The 13,458-nt window shown below is 37.9% G+C and overlaps 1 long non-coding RNA gene across 1 annotated transcript in view; it reads right to left on the reverse strand.

Moving 5' to 3' along the window:
• Nucleotides 1–11,687, reverse strand: part of LOC114004709 (uncharacterized) — a 119,317-nt gene extending 107,630 nt beyond the window's left edge. The window contains exons 1-2 of the long non-coding RNA XR_003546779.1: nucleotides 11,474–11,687; nucleotides 10,985–11,024 (exon numbers count right to left, since the gene is read on the reverse strand). This is a non-coding gene — a long non-coding RNA (uncharacterized LOC114004709). The remainder of the gene's footprint in view (nucleotides 1–10,984; nucleotides 11,025–11,473) is intronic.
• Nucleotides 11,688–13,458: the final 1,771 nt, after the last annotated feature.

The following is a 13,458-nucleotide window of genomic DNA, read 5'->3' on the forward strand; positions in this document are numbered from 1 at the left end:
GGTTGATTCTATTTGGGGTCCTTTGTATTTCTTGGGACTGAATCTTTGAGTGCCTCTCTAGGTTTGGAAAGTTTTCTTGCAGGATTTCATGGAATAGATTACCAATGCTCTGAGTCTCTTCACCTTCTGGGATGCCTACTATCCGGATGTTTGGACATTTGATGGTATCTAGTATTTCTCGTATTTTATTCTCAAATTTTGGGGCCATTTTCTCCGTTTTCATGGTGGATTTTTCTAGGTCAGCAATTTTCTCTTCTACATCTGAGATTCTATTTTCTGTATGATCTAGTCTGCTTTTAATACTTTCAAGGGAGATTTTGACTTCCTGTATTATAGTCTTTATCTCTAACAGTTTCATCTGATTCTTTTGTAAAGTGTGAAATTCCTCTTTTAGATCTTGCATGAATTTCCTTACCTCCTGGAATTCTTCAACTCCTTTCTCCTTCCTCTTCCACAGTTCCTTGTCTCTCTTCTCTTCCATCTCTGTTAGCTTTGCCATTAAGATACACAACATTTATCTTCATTCAGTGCTATAGCAAAAGTTGAAAGTCTTGAAAATGTGGTGGTGAAAAGGATGGGTGTAAGTGCTAGTGACTATATGGGGGGGGATAGTGAAAGGTAAAAAGTGGATGGTGAGGGTGGGTATGAGGTACAAAGGGATGAAACATTTGACAGATGACAATTGTAAAAAAAAATTGAAAAAATAGAACAAGTTCATTATGAAATTAACTAAATTCTATTGGGAAGCAGGTTATTTCACAAATTGGTTTAATCATCATACATATTTTCATTAGGATTAAAGTATGCATGATGACATTTTTATTCATCCTAAAAATTTCAAACTAATTATTGATTTGTTACATATTTTTCATTTCTCTCCTTGATTCTACTTTGACAGAATAAAAAGAGGTAAGTGGAGAGATTATGAAACAGTTTATGTAATGGTGTCCCAGCCTGCAGGACAGTCAAACAGATTTCCTGAAGGAAGGAGTGAGAGATGGAATGAACAGCGCTCTGTCATAGCACGGAGACGACACAGTGTCTCTTCAGGGTTGTCTCTTTATTGTGGGCAGCATGGAGATGACACAGTGTTACAATTCTTCAGGATCATCCGGAGATGAGGCAGTGTCACAGCTCTTCAGGGTCGTCTGGTGATTATGGGCCAGGGATCGTGGTTATATACATGTTGGTGGGCCATGATTGGTTGAATGAAGGATAGTAAAAGGTGGGTTATGATTGGTGGCTTTGTGGACCAATCATGAGGTGCCAGATATGCAAATCTGAGGGATTCTAAGCTCACCGATTTGCTATGGGAAATGGCCAATCAGAGTATGGTTTTGAAGGTGAGGTTTTTGAAGGGGAGCCAATTGTGGCCTTTGTAATTGTTTGCTCTCTGTGCCTAAGATGGCAATAGTAAGAGACTCATGAAAATGGCCTCTTGGACTCGCTGGTGCGCAGCCTCCCATATAATGGAATATTGGGTAGCCATATAAACACTTTTGGGGGGCCAAAAGGTATATTAAATACATAAAATTAATCATATTAAATTATTTTAATTATATTAATTTATATTATAGTAATCAAAAATAGATACTTAAAGTCTCAAATTGGAATTATAAATTAATAAAAGAGAGAAACATCAAAGTATTTGATAACAATAGTAATTAACATGAGTATTCTTATTTAGTAAAATATGCTAAATTATTCATATTATATAAAATATGCTGAAATTAGGCCATTCTCAAAGACATTAAAACAAGTCAGCCTCATAGAGTCAATGCAGACTGATAAAAAGGGGCTCAAAGATCATTTACCATTCATTGATTAGTCAGTGAGACCTTATATTGATAGTCCAAAATACCATCTTTGTATTCTGTCTTATTTAAATCCAAAGCCATATATCCTATTTGCATATTACCGACACAGAGAATAAAATATAGCAGAATTTGTGTTAAAGACTATCATTTACCAACGGATCCCCCTAAAGGACAGGCACTCGTTAAGTGTAGCCTCAACCATATAAAGAAAAGGGGGGATGACCTGAATACATAAATTCATACATACTTGCATACATGCATACATACACCAATCTGGATTTACATTCATAAGTCAAAATCTTAAACTCTTTCTCCCTCTGTGAGAAGGCATAAGAATAAAATAATTACTCTTTTTGGAGTTTCTTATTTTCAAACTCTATTGCATCTAAGAGGAAATAATGAATTCTAATATAAACCTCAATCAACAACAGTAATAACCAAGTTATAGTCTGTAATCCTGATATAAACATGTCATTGTAAGAAAATACAGAATCTTCTGAAGTAAACTTATAGTGACAAGACCCAAAAATATATTGACCATCGAATACATTTTTTTAATAAATAGACCATTTAATAACCATGCTCAATAAAACATGGACAATATATAAAAGAAAAAAACTGACTTTGAAACTTAACTTCTTAAACCTTTGAATAATGCAGAAAAGTGTTTAGGGTATAAATGATAAATTAACTAGTTGATAAGAATAGTATGCTAATGAAACTTTAGGGTTTTTTTGTTTTGTTTTGTTTTGTTTTTGTTTTTGTTTTTGTTTTTTTAAGGGACAGCACGAAATCACCCCATAGGGAGAATGGCCATACCATAATCCCTTCTTCTCCATTCTCCTTTGGGATTTTGGGTGCACACACACACACACACACACACAAACGCCTAGCATGTTTCAAGCCTCTAGGTCCAGGAGTTGAACTGCTATGTGGAAGTCCAGCAACATAAACATTATGTCATCTGCTGGTCCTGAGACTTTAGTTTCTTTCTTTTTTTTTTTTTGAAGAGGTTTTTGCTATAGGGCACGTGCACTTGCCAGACATACAGAGAGAAACAGAGAGACAGAAAGCGAGAAATCACCCCTCAGGGGGTATGGCCACACCACAATTACTTCTCCTCCATTCTCCTCTCGGGATCTTGGGCACGCACGCACACAGGCCCAGCGTGAGTTTAAGCTGAATGGCTATTTTTGTTTATAATCCTCACCCCATCCTCCTGTCTTAGCTCCCCAGGCATGGGGATTACTGCTGTTGAGTCTTCAGATTTTGACATAAATCAATCCTTAGCCTCCCATGTGGTCCCAGCCTGCAAAGCATAGTGTCTTAGCCACACATGACAGTGGCTAGGCTCTGAATGTTATTAATGTGTGTGTTACTATTTAAATAAGTCTTGCTTCTTTCATTTTTATTTTTTTTAGGTTGCTTCTTAAAGTCTTATGGGGTAGTTCAAATTCTTACAAGAACTCAATGCAATGAAATTTTTGATGGAGGCCAAAGAATTGATGTTAGTGAGAAGAGAACAGACAATAAATGAGCCAACACAAATGGAGGTAATTAGTAATAATGAAAAACTAAATAATGACTACAGGATGAATAGAGTTATATGATTAATTAGCTCCATTTCAGGCTTTAGAACCATTTAGCTGGAAAATAATATATAACGTTCAAATGATAGGAAAATATTTTTTCTCACTTAGAGATTTATTTATTAACTCAACAACTGTTTATTGTATACCTATGTTGTTTAAGGCAATATGACCTAGGATAAGCTTTCAAACTTCCTCACAAACATGAATTTAAGTCCCTTGCTTTTAACATGGGCATGTGCACATACACACACATGTGTGAACACACACATGTATGCACATGTACCTTCTGAGTTAAACTTGTGAAAAATGTCTGATAAGTGGATGAAACAACATAATAAAAGAACATCCATGTAACTTAAATGCACACCAGGCAACTTTGAATTCCAGTGTTTTACTCTGGAAAACCAGGCAGAGAGCTACATTTTCAGTTTGGAGGGACACCTTGTCTGTGAGTTTGCCATAACTGAGATGTCTTTAGGTTAACAATTGCACAGACATACATCTGCCATAGTGATCAAAAATTTTTTCCTGAAGTATTTTTTACATGATATTTATTTTTATTATTTCATGAGAAAACATATGTAGTTAAAAGTATTGTCACTTCTCATCTAGATTCTATGTCAGATACCAATATGGAAAGCACATCAGTATAAATTTGGAATGATCTGTGCCAAGAGGAAAAAAAAATCACCTCTGCTATAAAAATTATATAATTAAGTATGCAAATAATTATTATAAACCATATAATTTTTGGCATCTGAGTCTGAATACTTAAGAAGAAACACTTTGGTATTGGGGGGGTGGAAATTGATTACAGTTGTTCTAAAAAGAAAACTAAGCTATATCTGAAGCTATAAAACTGTTACTAAGCATTTTATAAAAAGTATAAGACAGATATCAGCATTTTAAAAGTACAAGTAATAAAGATAATGCTTAAAAATAAACTTAGAATACAGAACAGGAATTACAAAAATTTACAAAACCAACATGGAACATAAATACTCAGAGAAACAAAGAACTAGTGAATTAAGAAATTAACCCAGAACTGAGCAAAAAGAGACATATATTCTTCTATATGGGATATATATTTATATATCTTTAAATTATACATCTATGCATATATATATAAATCCATATATCTTCATATAATATTTTCACATAAAGGATAAATTTTATTGCAACTTTTTGCTGAAAAAAATCTAGAAACCCACTTTTGCACATAATTATGTTTCTTGTTGACTGTATAGTTAAATTTATACAGCTCTCCTTCCACAGTGGTTTGTGCTTCTTAAAATAACATAAAAACTTATAGAGTCTTAATAAAATAATCTTCCCAAGCGTATTTGCAATGATAATCTCAATGTAATTATTCTAGTTAAATTCTGGTACTAGGAGTAGAAAAAACAAATAGAACCTCCTCACAGATGATTGTTTTAATACGTTTATTTTTGTTTGGGTGCCCTACTTATTACATATGCATGCCTGATCTCTTATGAAACTAAAGCCTCAAAAGAATATCAAGGCTTGAAGTGAGGCTCTGTAATTTTCCATTAGTCATAAATTAGTCGATTCAAACAGCAGATTGTATCTTCTGATTGGTTTATTAGCCAATGCCAAACTGTTCAAATGTTCCCTGTGTGTTGTTTCTTTTTGTATTTGTGATTCACAGTATTGATGCCAAGTATTCTACAAGCTCTCCAAAATACTTCAATGAAAATAGATCAGCAAATGTCATAAGAATTCTTTTAGTAAGGAAAAAATTCAAATAATTTACAAGCAAGTGGGAGAAATAGTACTTCCATGTAGATCATCGATTCTTAATAATGAAAATAACAAAAATAAGGCACTGATAATGTTAAAATATTAGATACTTAACATGAGATGGGAAAAATGATTATGAAATAAAAACATACAAAACACCCATAGGAAGGAGATTAACACATCCCAAGCAAAAAGCAGAGCAGAAAGAACCACAGTAGCTGGAAGAACAAGCCAGGAAAAACAGAAGAACAAGGACTGCAGAATCTGTCAGTGTTTGCAGTTGGATTCATCTACAGAAAGCATCAGCCCCTGTGGCCCATCTTAGCAAACACTCTGGCCAATCTGCACAAGGTCAGACTCAGAGGGACTAATAGCTGCAACACATGTGACCAGACAAACAAAATGACATACTTGTGTGAAATTAATCTACCAATTTTGCAGAACACAATTTTCACTTCTTTTTTTTAGAATCTAAAATTTTCTAAAGCTTCTTTAGATTAAGGGGCAAATGGTATATCACTACTATCATTCGATATCAGCTCTTTAAAGTTACTGTCAAATCTGCCTCTTGGTTCAAAGGTTACAGTCCTATTGTCCGGTTCAAAACCTTGAAACTTATATGTGCCTTCTCTTTTAGTCTTTCTCCAACTAGATCTTAAAAGTAAATTAGAAAACAACTAATAGTAAATATGACAGATAGTTTAAAAGCTAATCTACAGCAATTTTTATTGCATTTACAATGCATATTGTATTTAAAGTTTTATCAAAATTATTTATGATCAGGTTAGGCCATGCATGCATATATTAAGAATCAAAGCATCAAATCCCATTTATGACTGATCTTCTTTATTTTAATCCAGTTTTCATAAAGTAATTTCAAATTTGTAATATGAACATTACCAACAAAACCAACAAGTCATTCCTTTATTTCACAGAGCAGCATTGTGTAAATAGTGCGATGAGTGAAAAAAACACATAGACACAACAAGGTACTTTAAAGTTCACACAGGTAGAAATACAGGTGAGAGAAAAGTTGATTAGTGGTCTTATGGACAGAGGAGTCACACAATCTCAGTCATAACTAGTGACTTGACTGGTAAATGGGGTCTCAAGAGAGGCCTTACAACATTTGGACTGTGAACATGTTGACACCTTGCTGAAACAGTTTTTTTGTTGTTGTTGCTCTTGGTTTACTTTTTGCCAGAGCACACATGGGCTGTCCAGAGAAAACAAAGGGAGCAGAAGAGAGAAGGGAGAAAGAATCCTCCAATGGGGCATGGTCACGCTGCAAACTCTTCTCCTACATTCCCCCATCCTGTTAGAACTTTGGGCATGCATACACAATGCCTGCCATGTTTCTCAAGCCATGAGTCCAGGACTCAAACTATATGGTCAGCCATGTGAGATCCAGCTCCCTTAACCACCAAGCTACAGGACCAGCCTGAAACACAGTTGTTTTTTGTTTTTTGTTTTTTGGGTTTTTTTTATATATGCCAGAATGCTCATTCCTCCTGTGCTGTAACATATTAACAAAATTAAACATGTGGATAACCTTTTCACCTCACAAAGTTAGTGTTTGGTCCGTTCTGAACATGACTGCCTCTTTCCAGCAGTCTTATTGAATTCTAATTGTTTTGAAAGGATCGTCCTACCAGAAGTCACAGAACAAGTTCCTTTGGACATTTGGATGAACAGGAAACCTGAACAAGGTAGACCCAGTATACATTAAGGTAAAGGCAAATACCCTGTCCTTCAGATCTCAAAGCATCCTATAAAATTACAGACCAGGGGGACCAGCAGATGGCATAGCGGTTATGTTGCTGGACTCCCACATAATCAACTCCCACGTGCTTGACTGAGGTTCAGGTTCCAGATCTAGCAGCTTGAAAATCAGGGGCTGGTCACATATGCATGTGTATCCAAAATCTCAAGAGGAGAATGGAGAAGGTTTTTTTGGCATAGCTATACTGCCTAAACGGTGATGTCTCACTTTCTCTTTCTCTGTATGTCTGTTTCTCTGGTGAGCATATTGTACCCAAAATCTCTTAAAAAATTTTCTCTTGTTATTATTCTCTAGGTTTAGTTTTCTTTCCATTCATTTTTTTTGAAAATTCAGAGAACACCTTGAACATATTGATATCTTCAATTTTGTAGACTTCTCAGATATCTCTTCAAATATTTCTTCGAACTACTTGTTTAAATAATTCATCCTGTTCAGACAAAATCTACCCTCTCAATTAAATGTAATTGATAATATAAGCTCCCAGCTATTCATGCCACAGTGGTTAATAGTGGAAGCTTTACAATCAGAACTGAGTTCCAGTTCCATCAATTGCCAACTCTATGTCCATGGCCAAGTCATATTATCTTGAATCCTCTATTTCTTTTGTTTAAAAAATATATATGTGGGATAAAAACAGAACCTAATCCATAGTGTTTGCATAAAAATTAAATAAGATGATGTAAACCTCTTCATATAATAACTAACACAAGAAATTCATTCATTGGTAAGCTTTACCAAAACCCCTAAAATTATTGTCACTAGAAACTGTGATTATGACAAAGATCCCACAAAAGATTGAAATAAACATTAAGACATTATTAACTTAATATTATATTTAGGAAAGAAAATTTGAACATATTAGTGAAATTAGTTCCACACAGATGGAAAGCAATCTTTGTGAGAGACTTGCATACAAACACCTGATAAACTATGTACTTCTGAATACTTAAGAGAACAAAATAATTTTAAAATACTTGTCTGTTTGTAATTTTGAACAGGAAATTTCTAATAAAGTAAGTTTTGCAATATAGCTGACTGCTATTATGATTTGGGGGGTTTTCCATGAAAGAAAATTAAAGATAGCAAACAAACAAGATACACGTCTAAGGTTTCAAGATTCATAGGGACAAGTCTGGAGTTGAATACTATATCCCAGAATTTAATCAGGAAAATTGAACCAGAACAGAAGATAAAAGTACATGAGACTGATAGGTTCATGCACCTACCATTCGAACAGAATCCTAACCTGTTTCCGGGCTTTAAGCAAAGTTCCTTGGCGGTTCTTTGATTTAAATTAAAACTGGTTTTCTTAGTAGTAACGAGTGAACTCACCTTTGAAAGTAGTCAGGTTATGTAGGAAATTGTGTGATCAATGCAATGTGGGTGGGAAGGGAATGGAGGACAATTTTGGACACCGGAGGTGGTGTGAGAGGAGGGTGGGAAGGGACAGAGGGTCAGAAAGAGGGGTGGAAATAATTCTAGGAACTAGAATTGGAAATTTATTTTTTCTGTAATGTGCATGAGTCACTATGCAGTGTGTACTGGATGGGAGATCGCATTTTGTGTGCTGTGATGATGCCTAGGGAAGGAATGTAAATTGAGTTACAAAAAAAAGTTTCAGAAAAAAAAATATATCTATTCAATGACTGCAGTAGGATATGTAGCCCCAGTTAGGTGCTACTTTATAGGATGCGTAAAGTTAGACTTGTGCTCATGGAAATGTGTGTGTCACATGTGTTTGCTAGGAGGGTATTTGGATTGATGAGGGTCTTTGGTGATTCAATAAAATGTGGGGGGAAAATGGTATAAAAAGCAAACATAGATAACAGAGACAGTGTGGGAGGAGAACAGGAGGTGGCAGAGGGTAAGAGATAGGGAACCAAGGATGGGGGGAAAAAAGCAAAACATACAGAAAACAAGAAATGGAAGATCATCTGCTAATAATAACATGTTTGTTGATGTGCTTGATTGAGACAATATACAGTGTACTCTGGATGGAAAATCTCATTTTGTATGCTGTAATGATGTACAGTGAATGAATGCAAATAAATAAATTGGAAAAAGAAAAAAAAGATTTAATTTAACACAGAGCAATCCTTTAACATCAGTGTTCAATATAGCCAGAAATTGTTGAAGAATGGTCTATTCAAATTACTGTGTGCTGTTAAAATCACTGCCTTTTTATCTAATAACACATAGCCTGACACTGAATTAATAACGCAGGAAATAATTATCAAATAACTGAAAACTTTTTGAGAAAATTTTCCTTTCAAAATGTCTTTTAATGATTAAAATTCAAAGTATAGAAGCAAATGCACCATTCAACATGTCTTTAAAATATTTCATTATTATACAAAAAAAATCTGTCATAATATTCAATATTTAGAGTGACCTACAGGTGTCAGCTCCTAGATATTATTACTATCTTTTTTTTATCTTGGGGGGGGAGTTGCTATAGGGTGCATGCACTTGCCAGAGAGAGAGAGAGACAAAGAGCAGGAGGGAAAGTGAGAAATCACCCCCTGGGAGTTATGGCTCCACCCCAATCCTTTCTCCTCCATTCTCCTTTCAGGATTTTGGGGACACATGGACATGCACACACACACACACACGGACACACACAGACACACATACACACACGTGTGCCTGCAGTGATTTTTGAGCTACTAGGTTCCAGGACTCGAACCCTGGTCAGCTGTAGGAGTCCAGCACTTCAGCTGCCATACTACCTGCTGGCCCCACTATCTCTATTTTTAATTGCCAGAGGGCACATATGTTCAACAGAGACGGAGAGACAGGGAGAGAGGGAGAGGGAGAAGGAGAAAGCACTCCCCCAGTGGGGCATTTTCCTCAAGACAGTGGGGCCAGGAGTCAAACAAGCTGGCCATGTGGGATCTGGCTCCCTTAACCACTAGGTCAGGGGACTGGCCCATTACTATCTTCACTTTACAGAAATAAAAGGTACAAACAAGCTAAGTACATTGTCCCATCCTTAACACAGACTTTGTATTACATACCTTTGTGAGGCCAGGCTCACCTCAGGCAATCTACCTCCTTTAGACTGTTTCTAACTGCACCATTGACCTGCTTCTGACAAAAAGTTTCTCCTAGAAAGGTTCACTACCATGTGAATTACAGTAATTTAGATAGGGACTGTGCTGTATTACCAGTATGTTTTAAGTTAAATGGTAAGGTTGAAAAAATACTAAGTACTCACTTAGCAACTTTTTTTAAGTAACACTCTTTTCATTAAAAAGCAACTGAGTTATAGAAATATTTGCTAATTTAACAATCTAAAATAAACACAGTCTCAAACTAAAGAGTTTACATTTTGCCTGCTTACATTTTATTTTCTATTTCAAAGTAGGTATATAATATACACATATATCTATATGCTCTGAATGTGACTATTGTTTACATTTAATAGTCTAATATCCTTTTAATTGCATACTGATTATACTCAATGTTTTACTATTATCATCTTTACAACATGATTTTTACTGGCTTTATGGGATCTCATTACATAACTATTCCATAATGTAAGTAATCCAGTAAGTCTAAAAAGAGGAGGGTTAGATCTCTACAGTTAGACTGTCAGAATACATTTGGGAATTTTTTTCCCTCTATGATTCTGATTTGTCTTAATCAAGTGGTTTTTGTTTGTTTGTTTTGAAATTTCAAACAATGTTACTGGAGGCCACTACTTCACCCACTTTGGGAAAATACGGGCTAAATAAAAGGGGTTGAAAAATAATGATTTGATCAATGCCCCATTGTCGGACATTTATTTAAACAAACTTTGTACACACATCTTTTGAGAGTTCTCATTACGTTCAGGTAAATTCCACAGGGTGAACTTGCAAGGCCAAAGGATATAAACATTTTTAACAATCTTGACACATTCTGTCTGGCTGACAGAAAACTTATGTTTTTACCTTTGCCAACACTGTATGAGAAGGCTCATTATCTCACACATGACCATAATCACTGTAAATGTTAAATTGCATATTGTTTAGACTTGTGTTTCTTACTCTTAGGTATCTTCATATTCCATTGCAAAACATGCTGATCCTGCAAAAAAGAAAAAGGAACTACTATCACTTCCTTCCTTGTTACTGTGTATTTTCTAACCCGGGTTGGAAATGTTGAGAAGCCCTAACTCAAGAGTTGAGGCACTGGGATTTGAACTGAGGGCTCTTCTGGCACACTCGTACACAGTGGTTGGTTAGTGGGAGTCAGCACTCTTATGCCATACTGGAACCACATGGGAAGCCAGGGTTGCTCAAGCAAGAAAGAGGCTGGGGTTGGCTCAACCTGGTGGCTCAGGGCTGCCTGGGAGGCTGAAGGGAGAATGGCCTGGTGAGACTTTGTCAAGGGTATCCCCCACACCTCATGAAAGAAATAAACTCTGAACACAAACAAAACAGGGTTCCAAACCATTTGCAGTTTCCTTCTGGTGGGCAAGTGTTTCTAAATTAAAAGTGGGTTATCTTTAGGCTGCCAGAGGCGAGTGTACCGACCGGTTTATCCCACTCCCAGGAGATGAGTAGGCGCAGCGTCAGCACCGCAGCGTGGGTAGCACAGCCGGCGCATCTGAGAACTGAGTCAGAGGCACGTTCTTTACCTCTGAAAAAAGGTTGGAGGGGGGGTAACTATCTTTAAGCCATCCAGGTAAAGGTGGCCAAATCTTCCTTTTAAGTCCGGGAACAGGAAGGAAACGAAACCCACACAAGCCACAAGGACCACAGACTGGCTTTCGACCACAGACTGGCTTCCGGCTTTGGAGCACGGAAGGACAGACGCATGCGTCAAGCGCGCTCCGGGCGAGGAACGCTCTGCGCAGGCGCGGGCACAGGCAGCCCGGGTCTCAGCTGCTGCGGCCGGCCGCCTGCCCCTCCCCCGCCCTGACTGCGCGGCCTCCCGGCGCTCCCGGCCCGCGGCTCCCCCCCCCGCACCGGGACTGCGGACTCCGTGACCCTGTCCTCGGGCCTGTAGGTGCTGGAGCAGCCCAGGACTGCGCAGCGACCCGCATGCGGGTGAGCGATCCCGGACGCGCAACCCCTAGCCCCCCTTCCGGAGCTGGGCCGTGCGGTGGCGCCTGGAGCCGAGCCGCGCCGGAGGAGAAGGTGGTGGAGGAGGGGATGCCGCCGGGAAGCTGGGCTTCCGGAGGACGGGGGCGGCGCGCAGGGCTCCTGGTGGAGGTGTTGTGTCACCTTGCCTTACCCGTGACAGCCTTCTGCTCCGGAGCTCCTGGTTTGGGCCCTAGCCTGGCGCTCCGAGTGGATTCCAGTCCCCTACACGTAGAGAGGCCAGGTGGCCCCTGGTTTTGCTTGTATGTTTGCCTAGATCTTATTTTCACTCTTACAGTGGAGACTGTGTGCTGGGTTTCGTTTATGCAGCCTTGAAAGGAGCTCTTCCCCTGGTTCCCAAGCTCTTCCAGAATTTACCCCAGTGTCTGCACAGAAGATCACGGCCCATTTAAATTGGATGAAATACTGAACCTCCCCCACCCCTCAGACTGAATCTGAGATCTGCGGTGTGTTTTCAGTAAGTTAAGAGACTGTGATAAACATCATTGAGCACAGGAAGGAGAAAGGGGTCTAGCAACTCTTTTTAAACCAAGACCTCTCCGAGAATAAAAGTGGTTAAACTTGGCACTGCTTCGGAGAAAATCTAGTAGGGAAGACAGGGATTCCCAGCACCTAACAAAGTCCGTTGATTGTTCATGGGTTTGACTGAACACCTGCTAAAGCAGAATTAATGAAGGCAGCTTTTGGATTAGATTAGAAAACAGCCCAGGACTGAGAGCCACTTAGCTTCGTCCTGAGCGTTTCCCTCAAGGCCTTCCAGTTGGCTACACCTTACAGCTGCTGTGTTGACAGAGTCCAGAAAGGGTGCCTCTGGGACACTGCTGCAGAGACCACTGTCCCCCATTATTGTAATATACCACATAGGCCCCCAAGATCACTATGTAGGGACAGTGATGTGAATTCATCCTTCAAACCACCTGTGTGTGGCAAGTGTCAGTTTGGATCAAGTTTACTATTATTGAGGCAAATCAAAAGAAGTTAATACTTCCTTAGAAGTCTTAAATCATTTATGTTTTTGAATTTATGTAGGAAATGGGTACTTAGATTTAATCGTGAAAAGAACATTTTTATTCCGTGTTCTACAATTTTATGTCTGTGTACAGTTGTATAGCTTTTTTATCCTGCTTTTTACACTATGTTTAAATAACTGCAACAAACAAATGACTTGCCAATTTTAAAAGCAGTTATTTCTTCACCATATACTATGAATTGAATTTAGAGTCTGCTTTACTAACTCCGATAAATGAGAATTTATAGAAGAAATGCCTGTTTGAATATATCTTTTTAAAACTGATGTGGAATTATATTTTAAGTTTTGCTTTCACCTTTTAGTTTGCTCAAAGATCAGCAGGTTGGATCACATGATTTTTTTAGTTCTTTTTGCCCTTACTGCAATGTTAATTCGTTACCTACCT

This window comes from Tupaia chinensis, unplaced genomic scaffold (assembly GCF_000334495.1).
Source record: "Tupaia chinensis unplaced genomic scaffold, TupChi_1.0 Scaffold139677_1, whole genome shotgun sequence".
NCBI lineage: Eukaryota > Metazoa > Chordata > Mammalia > Scandentia > Tupaiidae > Tupaia > Tupaia belangeri.